The sequence below is a fragment of the Megascapheus bottae genome, chromosome 23 (assembly GCF_031878675.1).
Source record: "Megascapheus bottae isolate mThoBot1 chromosome 23, mThoBot2.hap1, whole genome shotgun sequence".
NCBI lineage: Eukaryota > Metazoa > Chordata > Mammalia > Rodentia > Geomyidae > Megascapheus > Megascapheus bottae.
In genome coordinates this window covers 12,241,816-12,264,214 of record NC_143531.1, presented here as the reverse complement: position 1 = coordinate 12,264,214, position 22,399 = coordinate 12,241,816, and the positions used below count along the sequence as shown (strand labels likewise).

General features: G+C 39.4%; 1 protein-coding gene and 1 pseudogene across 1 annotated transcript in view; one reads left to right on the top strand and one right to left on the bottom strand.

The window, feature by feature from the left end:
- Positions 1-22,399, top strand: part of Tet2 (tet methylcytosine dioxygenase 2) — a 70,346-nt gene that overhangs the window by 5,639 nt on the left and 42,308 nt on the right. Inside the window, exons 2-3 of the mRNA XM_090356730.1 lie at positions 13,916-13,981; positions 20,206-20,349. The gene's annotated coding sequence lies outside the window, so the exon portion shown is untranslated. The remainder of the gene's footprint in view (positions 1-13,915; positions 13,982-20,205; positions 20,350-22,399) is intronic.
- On the bottom strand, positions 9,944-10,509 carry LOC150047328 (chromobox protein homolog 3 pseudogene; annotated as a pseudogene).

The following is a 22,399-nucleotide window of genomic DNA, read 5'->3' as shown; positions in this document are numbered from 1 at the left end:
TTTCAGGAAGTATCTCATATTTAATATACTGTGTTGAAATCAAGTGGGAACAGCATATCTGTCTAGAACTATGGCCCTAGAGATTATTAGCAATTAAATGTCTCCCTCTCATAAATGAGGATAGTTTATTGCATAAAAGTTGACTATCATGTATAATTTCAGAAAAGAGCCTGCAGAAATTAATATAGGGTGATTCAATGTTCAATAGTCAGTCATCAGGCAGTGAATGAGGTGAGCTGTGGAACATGGCTTTAATATAGACTTGTAAGAACTTTTCTCAACTATCCTCACTTACCTACTGTACCTTCCAATTAGAGATATAACCCAAGTATTGAAAGGGGTGTCTGTAAACATTGACATTCTTGTTTAAACTCCTGCCAACTGTTGTTAAGTCTAGATTCCCTCCATTGTATCTACACAATCTAGAGGAAATCACAGGCAGACTATTTCAGTGTTTCACAAACTACCAAACAAAGCTTTTTGCCTGTTAAAATTTCCTCAGTGAAACAAAAGGACAGTTGGGAAATGACAAAGTTTCAGGACTTTGATTTTGTTCATTCATTATTGTCCTGTTTCAGTTTTTAAAGAGTGTAATTCTATTTCTTTTCTTTTTCTTTCATCTGTTGTGGGGTTTGAACTCTGGGCCTGGGCTTGCTGTCCTTGGGCTCCTTTTGTTCAGAGCTAGCACTCTTGCTACATGAGCCACAGCTCCACTCTCAGCTTTTTCCTATTTAATTGAACATAAGAGTCTTTCAGATTTTTCTTGCCTGAGTTGGCTTCAAACTGCATGATCCTCGGGTCTCAGCATCCTCAGTTGCTAGTATTTCAAGCGTTAGCCACCAGCAACAGGCCTGTTCAGATTTTTAACTTTGCTTTTTCTTTTTTTATGGGTCATGTGGCTTGAACTCGGCCTGGACGCTGTCCCTTCTTCAGCTGAAGGCTACCACCCTACCCCTGAGCCAAGCCCCACTTCCCATTTTCTAGAGGTTAATTGGAGATAAGGCTCAGGTCCTTTGGTACCCAGGCTGGCTCTCCACCTTGATCCTCAGATCTCAGCCTCCTGAGTAGTTCGGATTATAGGCGCGAGCCACCAAGCAGCTAACTTTGCTTTTTATAATCAGTAATTTCTGGAAGATATAGCTTATTCAAGACATTGGTCATTACCTTTTGTTGATAAGACTACTGCTGTCTTAGAATTGCCTGTAGTCAGTCAGGCATACACATACTCAGGCAGTCTGCCATTCGTTTGTCACATGTGGGAAGATTGTGAGTTTGAGGATAAAGCCTGGGCTACATAGGAAAAGCATGTCTCAAACAAACACAATATTCTATGCATGGTATTGATGTTTTTCTTTTATTACTTGCACTATTTTGAGCTTTGCCACTATTTGTTCTGTGCACATTCCTAAGTAAAGATGACCTTAATTAGAGCTGCCAGCCCTCATTAGCCATTGCTGAAAACTGCTTTATCAAATCACTTATGGTCCTGGCAGAGTATTACATTTAGTGTCTGCAGCTAGGCCGTACTTTAATGGACACATTCATGAAACTTGAAAATGGGTTCTTAATCTTAGCACTTTCCCCCAATATTAGTATATTTTTGTCTTCATAAATAAAAGCAAAACAGTGGTTTAAACAATTATAATGAAAGCAGATGGTATGAAATGATATCTGAGTTATTCTGTTTTTCTTTTGTCTTCATTAAAAAACACACCTTAATTATTAGTGATATGGCTCAATGTAAACCACCTAATATAGTGTTGCCACACCTAGATTCCATCTTTAACCTACTGTCTTTCTTTTCTTTTTTAAAATAATATACTGTCTTGTTCCCATTAATTAATTTTTTTAATCTGCTTCTTTCAGCACTTTTGTTTGAAGTCTCTTCCTTTGAAGTTATAGAATTTTCATATTTGCCATTGGCTATAAAGTTCTCTTAGTTCTTTTATAACCTTTCATGATTTTTGTATTAAAGGATCATTTTTAACCACCCTCTAATTAGGGTGATTAGATGATTATTAGCTTTTTGTTTGTTTGCCTGCATACATTATAGAAGAAAAAGAATCCTCTTGCTATAAATAAAATGGCTGGTTGTTTGTAAAATTAGAGAACATCTTTGAAAGTAAGTTCAGTTAATATATCAATTCTGAGTACTCCTACTTTCATGTATGGAATATAACTGTTAAAGAAAGAAAACTGTAAGTAAATATTGTTTAGTGCAGAACAGATTTCTCAACTTAATAATACCACATAAATTGCCTTAGTAAAAGCTGAAGCTGCTATATCTTACTAGTAAATGACACAGTATAAAATTAAGTTCATAGTCCAGATTTTATGTATCATTACACCAATATAGTCAAATAAATGCTTACTTTTGCCCTAAGAAATTATATTACCTATAAGTTGATCTTAAACCAGGTTAAAAATTTAAATTTAGAAACTTCTACCACATTATAGTTTCTAACAAAACACTGGAAGAAAGCCAAAGCATTCTGCTGATGGCTCATCTTATTAATGGCTGTGATTTAATGATGGGTAACTACTAAAAATCAAAATTGGGATGTGTGTTTGGCTACTAACTTTGGGAATTAGGTTTTTGTTCTTTTGAAACAATGTTTACTCGTTTTGTGTTGTTATTTCTTTTGCCAGTCATGGGGCTTGAACTCAGGGCTTGGGCACTGTCTGTGGGCTTCTATTGCTTATGGCTAGCACTGTACCATTTGAGCAACTGCACCACTTTTTTGTTTGTTTGTTAGTTTGTTTATCTGGTACTGAGGAATCGAACCCAGGGCTTTATGCATGGTAGGCAAGCACTCTACCACTAAGTCACATTCCCAGCCCCAATATTCACTCTTAAAATGCAATCATTATGTGAAATAGGAAATTATAGAGATATAAAAACGTTTCTACATGTCATTTAAAACATTTTTACAGGATGTGTCTTTCAAATGTAAAAGATATTGGATATGCCATTTTATTTATTTGTTTATTTGCTTTTTTCTTTTGAAAAATTATCTAAGTAATTGAGTCAGTATTTTATGCTTATAATCCTAGCTACCAAAGAGGCTGTTCAAAGTGAGCCTGGTGAGGAAAGCCAGTGAGAATCTTATCTCCAATTAACTATCAAAAAGCCTCAAGTGGGGGCCGGGAGTTTGGCCTAGTGGTAGAGTGCTTGCCTACCATGCACAAAGACCCGGGTTCGATTCCTCGGTACCACATACATAGAAAAAAGCCGGAAGTGGTGCTGAGGCTCTAGCCTTGAGAAAGACCAAGGACAGTGCTCAGGCGCTAAGCTCAAGCCCAGGACTGGCAAAAAAAAAAAAAGCCTCAAGTGTTAGAGGGCTAGACTGGAGTAAAAGAGGCTCAAGTACAGTACCCAGGCCTTGAGATCAAGTCTCAGGACCAGAACAACAACAGCAACAACAAAATGATCTGCACAGTTGTAGAAAGTGTTTTCAATTTAATACCATAGTCTGTAAGTACAGTGTATCTTGTCATGACTATGGCACTGGGGTTTGAACTTAGGTCCTTGAGCTCTTGCTTACCTTTTTCTGCTCAATGTTGTTGTTCTACCATTTACCCACACCTCTACTTCTAGCTCTGCTAGTTAATTGGAGATAACAGTCTCTCAGCTATTTCTTCCCAGGCTGGCTTTGTACCATGATGGGCAGATCTCAGTCTTCTGAGTAGCTAGAATTACAGACTGGAGACTGTAATAACTTACTTAGCTCTGAATAAGTAAGAATTTTAACAAGACAATGAGTTTAACTTTCTACTGATAGCATTGTCTCAGTAATCAATTTTGTTATAATTCACTATACTTTAAATTATCCTGAATTTATGGGACTCTTTCCATATTTTAGGCTTAAAAATTTACTGTTGACATTGCCATTTTTCTCTAATATTGGTAAGAATTCAGCCCTCTTGAGGAATGGGGTTTACCTGTTTCTCATTCACAAACAAATAGATGAAGAGGAAAAATCTCAAGTAGGAAGTCCCATAGATTGATAATCTACTCAAGAGGCTGAGATCTGAGGATCCTAGTGCAAAGCCAGCCTGCGAAGACAAATCTAACAGACTCTTACCTCCGATTAACTGGCAAAACGCTGGAAGTCTAAGTGTGCTGAGTGGCAGAGACTAGCCTACAAAACTCAGTTGTTTTTCTTTTCCTGTAAGCAGTGCTAAATCTATTGTATTGTAATGTTGTCTAGATGAAAAATGTGACAGTAAACTATTTGGGTACTTAGTGTGTACCTTAGTGGCTATGCATCTCACCTGATATGCTCATGATCATGTAGTGAGCACAATGTCTTGGGAGGGGAGATGGTAACAAGTGTATGTGAGGCTGAGAAACTTACCCTAAATTGAACTGGGCATATCAGTTAAGTGGAGAGGAGAAGGGGAAGGGGAAAGGGAAGGGGAAAGGGAAGGGGAAAGAAAAGGGAAGAGGGGGAAAGGGAGGGAAAGAAATCGAAAGAGGGAAAAAGTAAGGAAGGAACAGAGAGAGGGAAGGGGAATGGGAGAGAAATCAAAAGAGAAAAAAGAAAGGAAGGACAAAAGAGAAAGGGAAATGAAAAGGAAAGGAAGAAAGGTAACAGACAAATGTGGACTTTTTCTCTTCTACTTCCTCTCATATATATCATATATTATATATCAATATATTTATAATCAAAGGAAAGAAGAAAAAAATCCCCTAGAGAGATAATTCCTTGGCATCCATATGCACATTTTTAGGGACCAAGAAGCAAGTTTCTCTTTGGCACTTGATGCTTTCTTATCTTCAGATTGCATGCTGTCTCATCAACATTTGACACGTGGCTTCTGTGCGCATGGCTTGGCTATTTACAAACACCACCCAGGATTCCAGAGACTCTGATGTAACATCTAGGGAGGCAGTCAGCTCTGTCCGGGGCGGAGTATCAACAGTTTAATTCAGTCAGGGAGCCCTTGTTTGGCTCCAATAGGGTCATGAAAGATCAAGGTGTCTAAGTCAGGACTTACCTAATATGGAGTTTTTCTACCAAACCCTAAAGGCTGTGCCATCATAGAGAATTCACTTCTTTGCTTCCTGCAGTTAACAGAAGCTCTTAGGGGGGCAGATTATTCCTTAGTTCTGATTGTGATTTGTATTACCATGAAAACAATGTCTGGTATGCCTGCATTCAACCTCACGCATGTTCACCGCCCTCCCCTAGAAGCAAGAGAATTTATGATCCTATTTCATAATGTAGGCAACACTTAATTTATTCACTGTCTGAATTGCATCCTTTTTCTCTTCCTGCACCCAAAGCCTTTAACTAACCCTCCTCTCTAATTCAACATCCACATGTAGGATTAAAACATTAAAACAAAACTTGTTTCTATACTTGGGGATTTGAGCTTTCTTTTCCCAGATTGATTTTTAGACCTTTACCAATTACCAATTTACACTTACCAATTAAAGAAGGTTATGGTTTGTTCTTTTTTTAAATAAGGCAACCAAAAATAAGGTATATGTGTGACTGTATGGAAAAATCACAAAGTAACTCCTTTATAAGATTAATGTTGCTAATAATAAAAGTCAAAAGATATCAAGCACCAAGAATGTGAGTTTCTAACTTTATATATTGCATATATGTTTGCTGATGTTACTCATTAGTTGTAAAAGAGATTGGTTAGAATGTTTAAAATGTAAGCAGATGTTGAGTGGTTTGTGTATCACATCCAAGGGTCATTATAGGTAAATGACCTCATTGATTAGCCAAGATTAGTTTTCTGGCCTAACAGAGAATTAAAATTAGATCAAAGGAAGAACTTGTAGCTAATTGCAAAGTTGACTTGTTTGAACTATTATTTTTTCTTTTTCCTTTTGCCAGTCCTGGGACTTGAAATATAGGCCTGGAACCGTCTCTGAGCTTTTTCTCAAGGCAAGCTCCCTTCCACTTGAGCCACAGCACCACTTCTGGCTTTTTGAAGTAGTTTATTGAAGATAGAGTCTCACAAGGACTTTCCTAGCCAGGCTGGCTTCAAACTACCATCTCATATCTCATTTTCCTGAGTAGCTAGGGTTCCAGGCATGAGCCATTGGCATCTGGCTTGTTTTATATTTTTTGTAAGGTAACTAATGATGCTGCCATTTTAAAATAGAAAAAAGAATTAGTCTTTGAAATGTGGTACTTTAGGGCTGGGAATGTCCTTAGCAGTAGACTGTTTACCTAGAATATGAGCCCTGGGTTCAATTCCTCAGTGCCACATAAGCAGAAAAAACTAGAGATGGTGTTGTGGCTCAAATGGTACAGTACTAACCTTGAGCCAAAAAGCATCTCAGGAATAGTGCCCAGGTCCTGAGTTTCAAGCCCCAGGACTGCAGGCAGGCAGGCAGGCAGGCAGGCAGGCAGGAAGGAAGGAAGGAAGGAGGGAGGGAGGGATGGAGGGAGGGAGAGAGAGAGAGGAAGGATACTCTAAAGGAAAGGAATTAATTTTCTTAAAGGATTTCTCCAAGAGATAAATCAGATAGATATATTTTGTCTCAGGAAATGTTTGGTATTAGAGAATAGTAAATGGAATAATTTACAGATGATATGCACAAATCCGTTACTTACATGTGAGACTTAAATTGAGTTTGTCCATTTAACAACCAAATCTGTTCTCATTTGGAAGAAATTGCCAAAATGACTCATTTAGCCAATGCAATGAAATCTAAGAATGGGTGTTTTTCATCAAGAGAAAAAAGAAAAAGCAAATCCTTTCTGCATTTGAAGAGGTAGAATTTATTATGAGTTACTATCAGTGTTAATATCATTCCTAATGTATTTAAGATGTGTTCAAACTATGTAGCAGGCTTTACCAAAATCTTTTTATTTTCTTTTCATTGTTTTTAGCTAAAGATGATGCATTTATCTTAACTGCTCTAAACCCAAGTAGTGAAAGCTTGTGTAAAATTGCCTATAGTTCTTTTCTTATACATAGCGATATCTGAACACTTCCAGGCTTTCTTATATTATTAAAGCTAACTTATATTAGAACATTCATATTTTCATATTCTCCCCTTAGTCTTTTGATGAGCAAAAAGTCATATGACTCTATGCTGAAAATGCCCAGAAATTGATTAAGGCCATAAGTGAATCAGTTTTCACACACACACAGGAAGAGGTGTGGGGGGAATTCAAAACTAACTTTTGTTTGATGATACTTTAGTTTCCTTTGGTAGGGCCAGCATGGTGCATTAAGCATCAGTTTATTTGCTACACTGGCAGTTGTCTATATGATAAAATATCAAAATGGTATGTTGAATTCAAGATACATAAAGGGTAAAGTGGAAATTTGAGGCTGTTTATCCCTTTTCAGTGTGTGTGTGTGTGTGTGTGTGTGTGTGTGTGTGTGTGTATGCGTGTGTGTTGAACTTTTAAAAATTTTCAAAGAGCTTGAAGATGCACAGAATGTGTAGAGTCTTTGTGTGAACTGTGTTGTATGGTCTGTGTAGAAAATGGCTCAGGGAACCAAATAAAGTTGGCTTTGTGATTTGATGATGATGAGATTGGGTCCTCTAGACATTCTGGTTATTAGACCATCCCATGAGATTTTTTTTTTTTTTTTTGCCAGTCCTGGGCTTGAGGTCAGGTCTGAGCACTGTCCTTGGACTTTCTCAAGGCTAGAGCTCTACCACTTGAGCCTCAGCACCACTTCCGGCTTTTTTCTATGTATGTGATACTGAGGAATCGAACCCCGGTCTTAGTGCATGCTTGGCAAGCACTCAACCACTAGGCCAAACTCCCGGCCCCCATGAGATTTTTAACACAGTGTTTCCATGTGTATTTCTTCTCAAATTCAGACTCCTAGTGTTTGAGCAATGGAGGGAGAATTCTGTGCCCCCCCCAAACTGTTTAGTGACTGGTTCTTTGGGTTTTTTACTACAGAATAAGAAAAAATAGACTGTAGTAAATTTGATTGGAGATGGTTGGGGTGGGGAGGGGGGAGTACTAGCCGCTTAAGGCAGATCTTTTTTACCCCCTTTGTTTATTTTAAACTCCTCATTACTGCTTGAAAGTATGTACTTTGAACTTAAAATCATTGCATATAAACAGGACTGTGAGTAAGCAGTTTAGTATTCATGCACTAGAGGTGACAAAGCCTTGAAAATTGTCACTCTTCTAACCAGCTGACCCAAGCTCTTTTAGGCAATCATCTAGTTACTTAGCCATCTTTAATATTTCATAGGAATAGGTAGTTGGAGTTAGAACAACATTTTCTCTTGCTGGCCAAAAAAAAAAAAAAGTTACTAGCCAAGCATTAGCTAAATGTATACTGGCTGAAATATATACTTCTAATAGTTCTGTTGTTGTTGTTGTTCTTTTTGTTGTTATTTGCCAGTCCTGGGGCTTGAACTCAGGGCTTGGGCACTGTACTTGGACACTTTTTGCTCAAGGCTAGCCCTCTGCCACTTGAGCACAGTGCCACTTCCTGCTTTTTTTCTGTGTATGTGGTTCCCTTGGAATTGAACCCAGGGCTTTGTGCATGCTAGACAAGCACTCTACCATTAGGCTACACTCCCAGCTCTGGTGCCTTTAAGTTTTTTTTTTTTCTTTTTGGGGGTGGGAGGGGTGTGGGATTGATCATGGGGCTAGAACTCTGGGCCTGGGTGCTGTCCTTGAACTCTTCAGCTCAAGGCTATCACACTACCCCTGGGCCTGGGCATTGTCCCTGAGCTCTTCAGCTCAAAGCTACTACCCTACCCCTTGAGCCACAGCCCCACTTTCCACTTTCTAGTGGTTAATTGGAGATAAGAGTGTCCTGCACTTTAGTGCCTGGGCTGGCTTTGAACCAGGATGCTCAGATCTCAGCCTCCTGAGTAGGTAGATTACAGGTGTGAGCCACAGCACCTGGCTATATACCTCTTAACTTTTTTTTAAGGAATATAAAACTTTTTGTTGACCACTGTTCACCATTATTTACAATAAAGTAAACAATATACAGTTGAGTAACATTCTACAAAGTTGTTTTTCTGGCTTTTGTGGAACCAGTAACCCAATACTGAAAAAAAATGAGCCTACATGTTAGGAATGAGTTAGGGTAAAGAAAAAGCATGCAGGTCAACAATTATAAAATTTTGTTCACTCATTTAGGCCAGCAGGTCCTAAATAGTCGAAATCTCTAACTAGTTGATTTTACATTTCCATGAGCAGAGTCTTAGTTCATGATCTATGAGCTTTTAGTACACAGATTCTAATACTCTGTAAAGAAATGTTCATTACACAAACTTTTAATGAGAGGAAATCAAAATTTATCTTAGTTGTCTCATCTGGGTGAGGCAAGCTGTTGATAGAGACGCTTTTCCTTTCAAGACATTTTGCAAACGTATTGCATTTGCTGTCTATGGCAGAGGCAGGAGGACCTAAAGTTGAGGCTAGCCTGGCTACCTAGTAAGTTCAAGGCCAGTCTGAGCTGCCTAGTGACCCTGTCTTAAACAACAACAAAATAAAACAAGGGCCAAGGATGTAACACAGTGATACATCACTGGGTCTGATACCCAACACCTCTAAACAAGCAAAATCTCCGAAACAAACAACTACCTATGTAGGTATTTTGTTCCACACACACAAACACACACAAAAAATTGAGGATGGTCCTTCAACATAGCAGCTAAAGACAAGTTGTTCTGATTAAGTAATGGCCAGAAAAAGTTGCCTTATTAAAAAAAAAATCTGTTCTGAATACAGAGGAAATATGCCATGGTATTAAATATTCTTTTCTGATAAAGGAGGCAACTACAGAAAGCCTTAATTATATTTGTTCAAAGTAACCAGTGCTATTGAGGGGGGAAAAAAAACAAACAAACTCAACAACTCCCAATACTACTTTCAAAACCAACATTTCAAACTAGATTTTCATTAGAATGTAGTTGTTTCACACCATTAATTAAAAAACCAAGACTCAGATTATATATATATATATGTATATGTATAAATATATATAAAAAACAATGCAAACAATTATTGAGCTTCATCTTCTGGACAAGAATGCCAAGTTAGTCTCTCTTCATAAAAACCAATTACAATCTGAGGACACTTCATATTTGCCTCTTTTGCCAGCACCAAGTCAGCTTCATCTGAATCTTTCCATTTCATGAGAAACATCAATTCTCCACTGCTGTCTGTGGCACCAATTATTTGTTCAGGATCTAGACCTCTAGCGAAGCCCCTTGGTTTGTCAGCAGTATCCCTTTTTCTTTGATTTGCTGTCATCAGATTCACGGTCTGATAAAGACTTTCTTTTTGTACCATCCTTTTCTTTACCAGCTTTTTGAGAATGAAGAAATGCTTTAATTAATTCTGTACAATCTAAATTTTCTTCAGGTTCCCAAGTGTTATCAGCATCTGTAAATCCCTTCCACTTCAGGAAATATTCCACCTTCCCATTCACTATACATCGGTCCAGTACTTTTTCCACAACAAATTCTTCAGGCTCTGCTTCTTCAACTTTTTTACTTTTTCCGTTCTGTTTTTTTTGCAATGGAGTTTTGTTTGAGGCCATTTTTAATTGTAGACTTGATGAGCTATTACTCAGATGCTCCCAGCCACGGTCGTGCAGCAGCAGCGTCTCCCTGTACTTCTAACTTTTTAAAAAATTAAACAATGGCAGGTTGGGCTGTCCTTTGTTTCTACCATGTGCAATGTTGATTTAGAATTCTTCACACTTGCCTTCTCTCTCAGCTTTCAGTAAACTCTGTATACTGCACTCTTACTCCATATTGCTTGCATGTACAGCCTTCAGAGAGCTGGAAATGTAGGTCAGTAGAACACTTACATAGCATGAATCATAGATGATGTTTTCTTTTTTATGCCTGTACTGGGGCTCGAACTCAAGGTCTGGGTGTTGTCCTAGGATTTTTTGCTCAAGGCCTAGTGCTCTACCACTGAGCCACAGCTCCATTTTCAGCTTTTTGGTGGTTAATAGAAGAGTCTCAGGTGCTTTCTTGCCCTGGCTGGCTTTAAATCACAATCCTTGCATCTTAGCTTCATGAGTAGCCACTGGCAGCCAGAACAAAGAAAAGCACTGATTATTAATAATTATTCAGGAGGCTGAGATCTGAGAATTATGATTTAAAGCAAGCCTGGGCGGACAAATCTGAGAGACTCTTAATTCCAATTAATGAGCAAAAAGCCTGAAGTGGAGGTGTAACTCAAGTAACAGAGTGCCAGCCTTGATAAAAGTATCTAAGATACTGTGCTCAGACGTTTAAGTTCAAGTCCCAGGTCTGTTAGAAAAAATTTAAAGAAGAAGAAGAAAAAAAAAGGTAAGTAGAGTAGTTGGCAGAAGATATACAAGCAATAGTAGGCTTAATTCAACTGCCCTTCTTCCAGTGACCATAATATTTCAAAGGCAACAAGTCAGAGTCTATCCTTTTCCTTATTCAACTTGGAAATACTTTGTCTGGTTTTATTCGAGGATTTTCTTCCTTTATCTCTTCATTTGAGAAATGAGAGCTTGTAATCAAGCTTGTAGTCAGCTGTTAACTTAGATGATTAATGTTTCCTCTGACCTGCTTTCTGATAATGTATGACTTCATTCGTGGCAGTCGAGCTGTCTTGTGTCCCCTGACCTGGCATAAACCTAGATTGTTGAGTCACTGCAATGGCACTTGTTGGAGAAAAGATTGACATACCCTGGAAGACAGGCCAGGGAGAAATTCTCTACAGCAGCTGAGCAGACCTGCCTCAGTGTGTCCTTCCATCAAGTTCCATAATACTGTTCATCACTCCTCAGAAGAGAGACATTTTTGAGATACTCTCAGTATCTGGCTTTTAACATCTGCTGAGTTGCGATCCTAATGGTTGTTCATTTGTTTGCCCCCTTTTTCTTTAGATGGTTTGTTCTGAGAGGTTCTAATAGTTCATGGCTGCCCAGTCTTACTAGAGCTCTTTTTTAGAAATGATGCTTTCATGGGGCCAGGAGTGTGGCCTACTGGTGGAGTGCTTGCCTAGCATGTATGAAGACTAGGTTTGATTCCTCGGTACCACATACATAGAAAAAGCTGGAAAGTGGTGCTGTGGCTCAAATGGTAGAGCTCTAGCCTTGAGAAAGCCCTGAGCTCAAGCCCCTGCACTGGCAAAAAAAAAAAAAAAATGCTTTCCCTGTCTGCAAGTGAAAGAAATTAGGTGCTATATTTTTCAGTTATTACCCACAGATACTAATAACATTTCTAATATTGAGTGTGTGTGTGTGTGTGTGTGTGTGTGTGTGTGTGTTCAGAACTTAACTTTGGACTTAGTGCTTACTAGGCAAGTAGTCTTTCCAATTAGCTTAATTCCTCCCACCTCATGCTTGTGCTCTTTTGAATTTGAGTCAACTTGAGACCAAGACCTTTTCCAGACCACTTCATCAGTTTCTTCCACTTACTTTCATGTATCCTCCTCACCTACAATCTTCCACATTCTCCTAAATACTGCCCTTTTACCTTTCTATGAACTCTGTCTTTCATATTTTCTCCTCTATGCTAAAGTGTCTTTTCTTTACCTCTCCTTCTAGAAAAGCCAGTTTAAAAATAAATCCTCTGACTCAATAAATCATAATTATGCACACATGTCTTCCTACCTGTTAGGTTTTTCAAGACCATGATAAGTTTTCTATTCCCCAGTTCTCCCTTGTGAATTATGATTTCAATACTCTTTGACCTTTTCTTATGATTATCTCTGTAGTTACTCTTTCTTTAGCCAAAATTAATATTCTTAGAGAAGATATCCACTTCCTGGAAATTGAGTGGTGACTTTTACTTTGCCATGTGTGTCAAAGCACCACAGCCCAAATGGTGACATACTCTTCCATTTCATGGAAACTGCAGGAGAACAGCCAGCTCTTATTTTAGTTCCTACAACAGAGATTGCTAGGTAACTTTAATCCCTTTCAACAAAGGATCATCCCCAACAACTAAAACCCTGCTTTCTCTAGATTGAGGGTTCCTGCTTTGAAGATATGCCAAATAAAAATGATTGAAAACATTTTTAATGTACAGTGATATAGAGACCATATCCAACACCCAAACCAGTGCATTGTCGTAATTCTCATATACTGCCATATTTTCTTCTTGTTGGATATATGTGTGTATCCATCCATACATATACATGTGAACATACACACTCTACATACATATCTATGCACAGCATATATATAAATGTATCCAAAGTAGTGTGTTTCTTCTTTTTCTTTCTTTTTTTTTTCTTTTTCTTGTCCTAGCACTGGGACTTAAAATCTCATTGATCTGGGTACTGTACCTTAGTTTTTTCTGCTTAAGACTGAAGCTCTGTCATTTGAAGCACACCTTCACTGTGGCTTTAGTAGTTAGTCAGAGATGAGAGACCCTTGGGGGTTTCTTTTCCTGGTAGGAATCAAAGCTTAATCAATAGATCTCAGCCTCTGGAGTAGCTCTGATAGTCAGTCACATGACTCTTTTTTTTTTAAGTCTAGAAAAATTTATTAGGAAAGAAATACACTTTCTATAGATTGAAAGCAAGTCCTGTCTAGAAAGAGAATTACTTAGATTATTTTCTAACCCCTGAGCAGGTCTTTATTGATTTGTAAAAGACTTAGAGCCTTTTTTTGCCCTAGGGCAGACCTAATCTCTGCCCTGGGGTTTGTAGAATTAACATATGACCTATAGGACTTAGTTTACTTGCTTAGGGTAGGTGAGTTAAGGATCTGTAGCTACTGGAACTGTTTGTTGCTTCACCTTTTATGCTGCGAAGAAGTTAATTCTTTGGTGAGTTGAACATTCCAAAGAAGCTCTGGTTGTAACATTGCAATGACCTTGGAAGGCCACTTGGCCTGTTGGAAAGTTTAATTGTGGTGTTTTCTTTCTGAGACCCAGTGAACTCTTATTTTAGGTTCCTTTGCATTTACCATCATTCCTATCTAATTGCTACCTTTCTTCCCCTTCCTCTAGGATGCAAGATGCTGAATCTTTCAAGGACTAGTAAAGCAGTCTTTAGCTACTTTCTACTAGCCCTCGGTGAGGAGTTGATTGTGCTTGGTGTCTCTGCCCATGGGGAGAACTGGGACTGCTGGATCCAGGTCATGCATGATCCAGGGTTCTGTGTAGAAGGGTACATCCTTTGGAGATGGTAAAGTGGGTCTTGGGTGTAAAGAGGAAGAGCCGAGCTTAAGCCACTGTTTCTTGATTCATAAAAAGTCAAGCCAAGTATTGGTGGCTTTCTTTCCTCGACAGTGGTGAACTTCCTTTGTAACCTGCTCTGACTGGCTCTCCCTTGTTCAATGACATCTTATCTCCTGCATCATCATTTTCTCTCTCCACTGTATTTTTCCACTAATGTACAAGCATGTCGCTGTCTTCCCTACCTTAAAAATTATTCCTGGCTGGGTGCTGGTGACTCCTACCTGTAACCCTAGCTAGTCTGGTGGCTTCTATCTGAGGATCTCAGTTCCAAGCCAGTTGAAATAGGAAAGTCTGTGAGTGTCTTATCTCCAGTTAACCACCAAGAAGCCCAAAGTGGAGAGGTGTGGCTCAAGTGGTAGAATACTAACCTTGAGTAAATAGCTCTCCTAAAGTGCATGGTTCTGATTGCAAGTCCCATGACCACCAGCCCCAAACAAACAACAAAAGGAAATCTAATGCAATAATGATCATTAATTTCATGAGACTTATTGTAACTTTGTTTATGAGTAATAATTTGGATTTCTCAATCATTTGCATGACTTTCAAATGCTAACTATGATTAAATTGGGGCTTAGTGGTAGAGTGCTTGCCTAGCATGCATGAAACCTTGGATTCAATGCCTCAGAACCACGTACACAGAAAAAAAAAAAACAGAAGGGAAGCTGTGTCTCAAGTGGTAGAGCACTAACCTTGAGCAAAAGAAGCTTAGGGACAGTACTCAGGCCCTGAGTTCAAGCTCCAGAATTGACCAAAAAAAAAAAAGAAGAAGGCTGGGAGTTTGGCCTAGTGGTTAAAGTGCTTGCCTAGCATGCAGGAAGACCTGGGTTTGATTCCTCGGTACCACATACATAGAAAAAAGCCAGAAGTGGTGCTGAGGCTCAAGTGGTAGAGCTCTAGCCTTGAGAAAGTCCAAGGACAGTGCTCAAGCCCTGAGCTCAAGCCCAGGACTGGCAAAAAAAAAAAAAAAAAAGACACAAACACACACACACCCTTTCGAGATAAGTTTTTATTGTGGATCATAGGCCAGCCTTTATTATAAGATCTTCCTGCCTCATCCTTCTCTGTGGTGGGATTATAGGTATGACCTGCCATGCATAGCTGAATTTGTAGCTTTTTATACTTACTGGAGCAATATATTTAGTATTTTCTTGTCTTAAGAAGAAATGATACTTAAGTTTGTTTTGGTCACTAGTCATACTTCCTTCTATGCAAGTTTATTAACAAATTATTTTGTATTATTTTCATTTTGAAGATTTTTAAACAGATGTATATTAGCATTATTGGTTGTTCAAGGAGGCTTTCATGATAGCATTTCCATATATGTATACAATGTACCCAATCAACCTCACCCCCTTCTTGGTCCTAAAATACTTTCTACTGGTTTTACTGTTCTGTTTGCATACATACATATACAATGTTCATCTGTAGTCTCCCTCATTCAGTATCACCATTCTCCCTTTTCCTGTGAATATGCACACCCAAGAGACTCTTTTCCTCTTATCTCCTTTTTTTTCTTTTTTTTTTTTTGTGAGTCATGGGATTTGAACTCAGCCTGGGCGATGTTCCTTAGCTCTGCAGCTCAAGACTACAGCCCTACCCTTGAGCCAAGCCACACTTCCTGTTTTCTAGAGGTTAATAAGAGTCTCAGGTCCTTTTGTGCCTGGGCTGGCTTTGAACCTTGATCCTCAGATCTCAGCCTCTTGAGTAGCTAGAATTATAGGCTTGGCTGTCATTCTTTTTTTAAGCGTATACTAATTGTGCCAAGAGGGGTCCACCATGGTACGTATTTGTAAAATACATGAATTAATTGATATGCCCATACTGCAATGTAAGCTCAAGGCCCTGGACTCTCTCTTGGCTTTTTGGCTCAAGGCTAGCATTCAGTCACTTGACCCACAGCTCTACTTTCAGCCTTTTGCCATTTGGAGATAAAAGTATCTTGGATACTTTATATAACCTAGGCTGGCTTCAAACCACAATCCTCAGGTCTCACCCTTCTGAGTAGCTGGGATTACAAACATGAGCCACCAATGCCTGGTTATATTTTAATCAAAACTATAGCCTTTATTGTACTCTCTTGGCAAGTATTTGAAAGTTTAGCCACATACTTCCATTTTAATCTAAATTCTTTTGTATACTTTTCTGTGTAAGTTTCAAGAATTTTTTAAAAATGTTTTATCTTCAGATTTTCTTCCTGCTGCCAGATGTCTTTTATCATGCTACTTTCCAGTTAAACCCACTGAAAAAGCTCCTTTGTCCTTTTTCCGACATGTGCTTCAGGACTCCTTTTCTCCACTCCTGTAGGAATCATGCAAAGAACTAGAGCAGGTACATGAGAGTTTGGCAGTGACAGTGGTCAATGGAGCTGGTAATTCTGCTGACCTACACCACAGTGCTAACTTCACATGACTCCCAGGAGCTCTTCACTCTCCCACAACTGAAATAGCTCTAGGCCTTTAAGTTGCCTCTACTTCCCCTTCCTTCAGCCAAGTTATCCATATTTCACTTTGTCAGATGTTAAATATTTTGGTCATCTTTGATATGTGGGAAAAAAGGGTATCATTCAGTTATTATTAACTGATATTTTGCTAACATGCTTTTATTCATGATAGAAGTATTTTAAAATCATGTACATTTCACTTCCTGTTTTCCAAAATCTGTCATTTGTTTTAAACCAACACAGATTAATATAGGCCCAGGGTTTTCCTATATATTTTGAAAAAAACAGTTTTGTTTTGTTTTGTTTTTGTGGATCATGGGGCTTGAACTAGGCCTGTCCCTGAGCTCTTCAGCTCAAGACTATCACCCTACCCTGGAGCCAAGCCCTACTTCCCATTTTCTAGAAGTTAATTGGAGAAAGGAATCTCAGGACCTTTTGTGCCCAGGCTGGCTTTGAACCTTGATCCTCAGTTCTTAGCCTCCTGAGTATCTAGGATTATAGGCATGAGCCACCAAGCCCAGCTCAATAAATTTTTTTAAACAAAAGTTGCAATGGTATTGATTCAGAAGTAACTGATGCTTTGAAGAAACATGCAGTGGGTACAGTGAAGTAGCAAAGAAGAGAAAGGAGAAAGAGAACCTGGTAGCAATAGCCCCTTTGTCATGCCAGGGTTTGATGGCTTTTGATCAATGAATAGTCCATCATCTTATAAAATTAATTAGTTTCATACCCAAAATAAATGTCCCTGTACAAAACTATGCATAGCTTGTATACATGTAATACTACAGGTTGAGTACCTATAGTATTCAAATTAAATTAGTTATGAGGAAAGTCAATTTCATTGGAGTGTGTGTGTATGTGTGTGTGCGTATGTATATGTATGATAGTGTTGGGACTTAAATTCAGGATGTTTCTCTTATTGTAGCCAGGTGCTGGTAGCTTGTGCCTGTAATTCGAGGAGCCTGAGATATGAGGATTGTAGTTCAAAGCCAGCCCAAGTAGAAAAGTCTGTGAAACTCTTATCTCCAATTAAGTATCAGAAAACAGGAAGTGAAGCTGTGGCTCAAAGTGAGCTCAGAGACAGCACTTAGGCCCAGAATGTAAGCCCCATGTCTGACAAATAAACATACATATACATATACATATATATATATATTAGAAAGTAGATATAACTTTTTTGTTTGGAGATTTTTGTTTATTGATTGATTGGTACTTTTGAGACAGGTCTTGCTTCATAGCCCAGACTAGCTTAGGGGTCATGATTCCTTGGGCCTGGGATTGTGGCTTAGTGATAACAGTGCTTGCCTAGTATGCATGATTCCTCAGTACCACATAAACAGATAAAGCTGGAAGTGGAACTGTAACTCAAATGGTACTGTGCTAGCCTTGAGCAAAAGTGGCTCAGGGACAGTGACAAACCCTTAGTTTAAGCCACAGGACTAGAAAAAAAAAAAGAAAAAAGATTCATGATCCGCCTCAATTAGATTCTTAAGAACTGGAATTATAAACATGTGCCACCCAGCCTGGGTAGATACTACCGTGTGTGTGTGTGTGTGTGTGTGTGTGTGTGTGTGTGTATGCCAATCCTAAGGCATGAACTCATCAGGGCCTGGGTACTATCCCTGAGCTTTTTCACTCAAGGATAGTGCTCTGCCACTGGAGCCACAGCTCCACTTTTGACTTTTTGGTGGTTAATGGGAGATGGTCTTCTAGACTTTCCTACATGGGCTGGCTTTGGACTGTGGCCTCAGCTCTCAGCCTTGCTGAGTATCTATGATTATAGGCATGAGCCATTGGCAGGTAATTAGATATTACCTCTTAAAAACAGTAGATAGTTAATGAAGAATCGATGTAGATTTCACTGGAGGGGAAAAAAAAGTCTTTCTAGAAACTGTACTATCTTCAGTTCTTACATTTCTTGAAGTCTTAATCATTCATTAAAAACTACTTATGTGGGCCAGAAGTGTGGCCTAGTGGTAGATTGCTTGTCTAGCTTGCATGAAGCCCTGGATTCGATTCCTTTATACCACATACATAGAAAAGGCCAGAAGTGGTACTGTGGCTCAAGTGGTAAAACACTAGCCTTGAGAAAGCCCAAGGACAATGCTCAGGCTCAGAGTTCAAGCCCTACAATCGACAAAAAAAAAAAAAGGTTTATGTGTGAGTGAAAGAGCCGCGGAGACCCGCACCCAAGGACGCACACACGGACCACTGGATGCAATGAGCAAGAGGGTTTTATTCGGGCATGCTCGGGCTCCCAGGTACACGTGACCTCGAGATCCGCAAGGTTCGGGTCAGTGGCTGAGAGCCCCGAACTGTCCTGGGGCTGGTTTTTTATAGGTCCACACACTGCGTTACAGCAGAGCCCGCGCTTCTTTAGCCAATAAGTTTAAAGCATTACAACAAGGTCTGTACACAGGCAGCCAATAATTTTAGAACAAACCATACAATTTGACCAATCACCATTTAGATAGTGTTCGTGCTAAGTTGCACATCTCTGGCCCCTGGTATGAGGAAACAATCCTTGGTATTCAGCAAGATGTGAGCTCTTGCTTTGGAGGGTGAGGGGCTCTTGCTGCAATCCATTTTTACTACTAAGGGAAAAGGGTAGGTTTAGGCTTTACACAAGTTTTTGCCCAGTTATGAAAGGCACGGGCATTAGCAAGACATGCTTACAGACCTCCTGGTCGACATAGAAATAGTTTCCAAGCATGATCTTACCTGGAACTTGGTAATAGCCAAAGAATACAAAAGTAAGCTAAGTAACAATCAAAATATGGGAATAGGCTAAATCTCAGGTTTACACCCATCAGGTGGTTGAATGAGATAAGATAAGGATTAGGGAGCTTCCCAAGCTGGGGGAACTAAGGGGAAGTTCTCATTCAATTGTCAAGGAGTAGTTTTATGGCCTGCAGGCTCCAATTCCTTAGTTAGCAAAACACCTGGTTATAAGCATGAGCTAAAACTTAGAATGGCAGTCCTATGATTCTGACTTGGGGTCTTTCATGAGAATGTTTTAAATTCTCAAAACTCATCCCACTAATGGCTCTTCCCTTAGCTCCTTCCTTCATGCTTATCCTGAGACAGGTTTCTCAGAGATGAGTTTTTCATTTAACAATCTAAGTCAGGGGAAAATTTATTGTATTTATTTAGTGCTGGTTCTGGATCTTGAATTCAGGGATTGTCCCTAAGCTTTAAGTTTCTTTTCTTATTGTTATTATAAAGGTGATATACAAAGGGGTTACAGTTAAGTCACCAGTTCATTTCCCTGAGCTATTATTATTACTACTACTACTTCTATTACTCAAATCTAGTGCTCTGCCACTTGGGCTATCAGCTCCATTTCCTATTATTATTGTTGCAGTTGTTGTTGTTGTTGTAGCTAATTGGGGATAAGAGTATCACTGACTTTTCTACCTGGGCTGGCATTGAACCGTAATCCTTAGATTATGAGCCACCAGTGCCTGTCCTATACTGTATTTTTTAATAGCCAACAGTAAAATGGGAACATTCAATTGTAGACATCTGAACTCTTTTGAACTAGTTGTCATCTCTTTTATCATAAATGTACATAGCAGGTATTGGTCCTTCTTGCAAACTGACACACTGGCTTTCCTAGGCTGGCAGATTTCAGCAGCAAACCTCCCAGGATCGTCCATGAGCCCTTGCTCGTGTTGAGCCTGCACCCGAGGAAGCAGGAGATGGGCCCATCAGCCAGCAGGACATGATCCAGGAGGAATCGTGAGGAAGAACAGGACTGCTGGTTAGTCACTGGGGCCATAAACGCTTGTTTGCAATATAAGTATCTTCCTAGTTTTCCGGTTAATCTATCTCTCAACCTTCTGCTCTCAGTTACTCTCACTGGTACCTATAGTTTCTAAATCTAAGACACAAGATCTAGATTTTAAGGTAAATGAAGCTGTTGTTTGTTGTTGTTTATTGTTTTGATTTGAGACTGAGAGTCAACTCGGTATCTGATTCTTGCTTTTACTCATTGGCTGGCACTCTATGACCTGAGCAATGCCTCCTACCCCAGCAATTCTCTATTTTTTTGTGTGTGTTCACTTTTATGTTTATCTGGATTTTTTTTCTTTTTTTTTTTGTGCCGGTCCTGGGACTTGAACTCAGGGTCTGAGCACTGTCCTTGGGCTTTCTCAAGGCTAGAGCCACCACTTGAGCCACAGCAATACTTAACGGCTTTTTCTATTTATGTGGTATAGAGGAATCAAACCCGGGTCTTCGTGCATGCTAGGCAAGCACTCTTACCACTAGGCCAAACTCCCGGCCCTATTTGGATTTTTTTACATGCAAGGAAGGTTTTCATCCTGTTCTGAGTGCCTATAAATTAAAAAAAAAAAAAAAAAAAAAAAAAAAGAATGGAGGGTGGGGGGAGGGAAAGTGAGAGAAAAACATGGGAAGGCATAACAATGTTCAAGAAGTAATGTACCAACTACCTGATGAATGTAACTACAACCCCAACAATAAAATAAATTAAAAAAAAGAATCATCCAAATATAACTAAGCATGGAGAAAAGTAATCTCTATAATCATTGTCATAATATTTTTCACTACAGTTTTTCTTTTGGAGAGGAGTACTAAGGCCTGAACTCAAAAATCTGGAGCTCTTATATATCTGTTTCTGCCTCCGTCTGGTTTTCTACCACTTTGAACCATATCACACCTCCACTTCCTGCTTTTTTATTTTTTATTTTTTGGCTTAATAGGAGATAAGAGTTTGTGAGTTGTCTGGCCAGGCTGGCTTTAGTGATCCTCGAATTCTTAGTAGTTAGCATTTATAGTGTGAGCCACTGGTACCCCGCTCTCTGTACAGTTTTTAACTCACTTCCAATCAGTTTGCCTCAATTTCGTTAAGGACCAAGTGGTATTTCTATGTAGTGGCTGGTCTGACAGGAAGCTTTGGATGAGCCCAGATGGCCAGGTTTCCTGACAATTTGGCATTGGTGTAAGGTGTAGAACGACAGTTTTGGAGAGTCTATAGGATATTTCTTACAACTTTCTTTTTTTTTTTTTGCCAGTCCTAGGGACTTGGGGCCTGGGTACCGTCCCTGAGCTTCTTTTACTCAAGGCTAGCCTTCTACCACTTGAGCCACAGTGCCACTTCTGGCCTTTTCTGTTTATATACTGAGGAATCAAACCCAGGCTTCCTGCATGCTACTCAAGTACTCTACATTCCTGGTCCTCATACAACTTCCTGAAAGTACATAATGTAAGTAGCTTTTAAAACTGATGTTAGCCGGACGCTGTGGCTCACACCTGTAATCTTAGCTACTCAGGAAGCTGAGATGTGAGGATTTCGGTTCAAAGCCAGCTTGGGAATGAAAGTCCATGAGACCTTTATCTCCACTTAAAAAGTAACCACCAGAAAACTGGAAGTGGTGCTGTGATACAAGAGGTAGCGTGCTAGCCTTGAGCTACAAGGCTCAGAGACAGCATGAAGGGCCAGAGTTCAAGCCCCATGACTGACCAAAAAAAAAACAAAATTAGGATTTTTTTTTTTCCTTTTCTTTCTGTCACTCCTGGCAGGTAATTTGGAATCTTGTTTATGTATTCGGCACAACAGATCTTCTAAAAGACTGTGTAGCCCTAATCTCTGCCCTCATTCCCGAGGCCTGAGGGTATAAGGATTCACTCTGTCACTTGACACTTCTTAGAGGCTGACCTAGTGCCGAAAACCCTTTCCAGTGTGTCCTTACTTCAACTCCCAGGATGCTTGGATGAGTTGTCACAGGGCAAAAGCTTCTGCCTAGATTGCCTCCACTCAGAGAATTGTAAGTCACAGTAAGACCACAGGG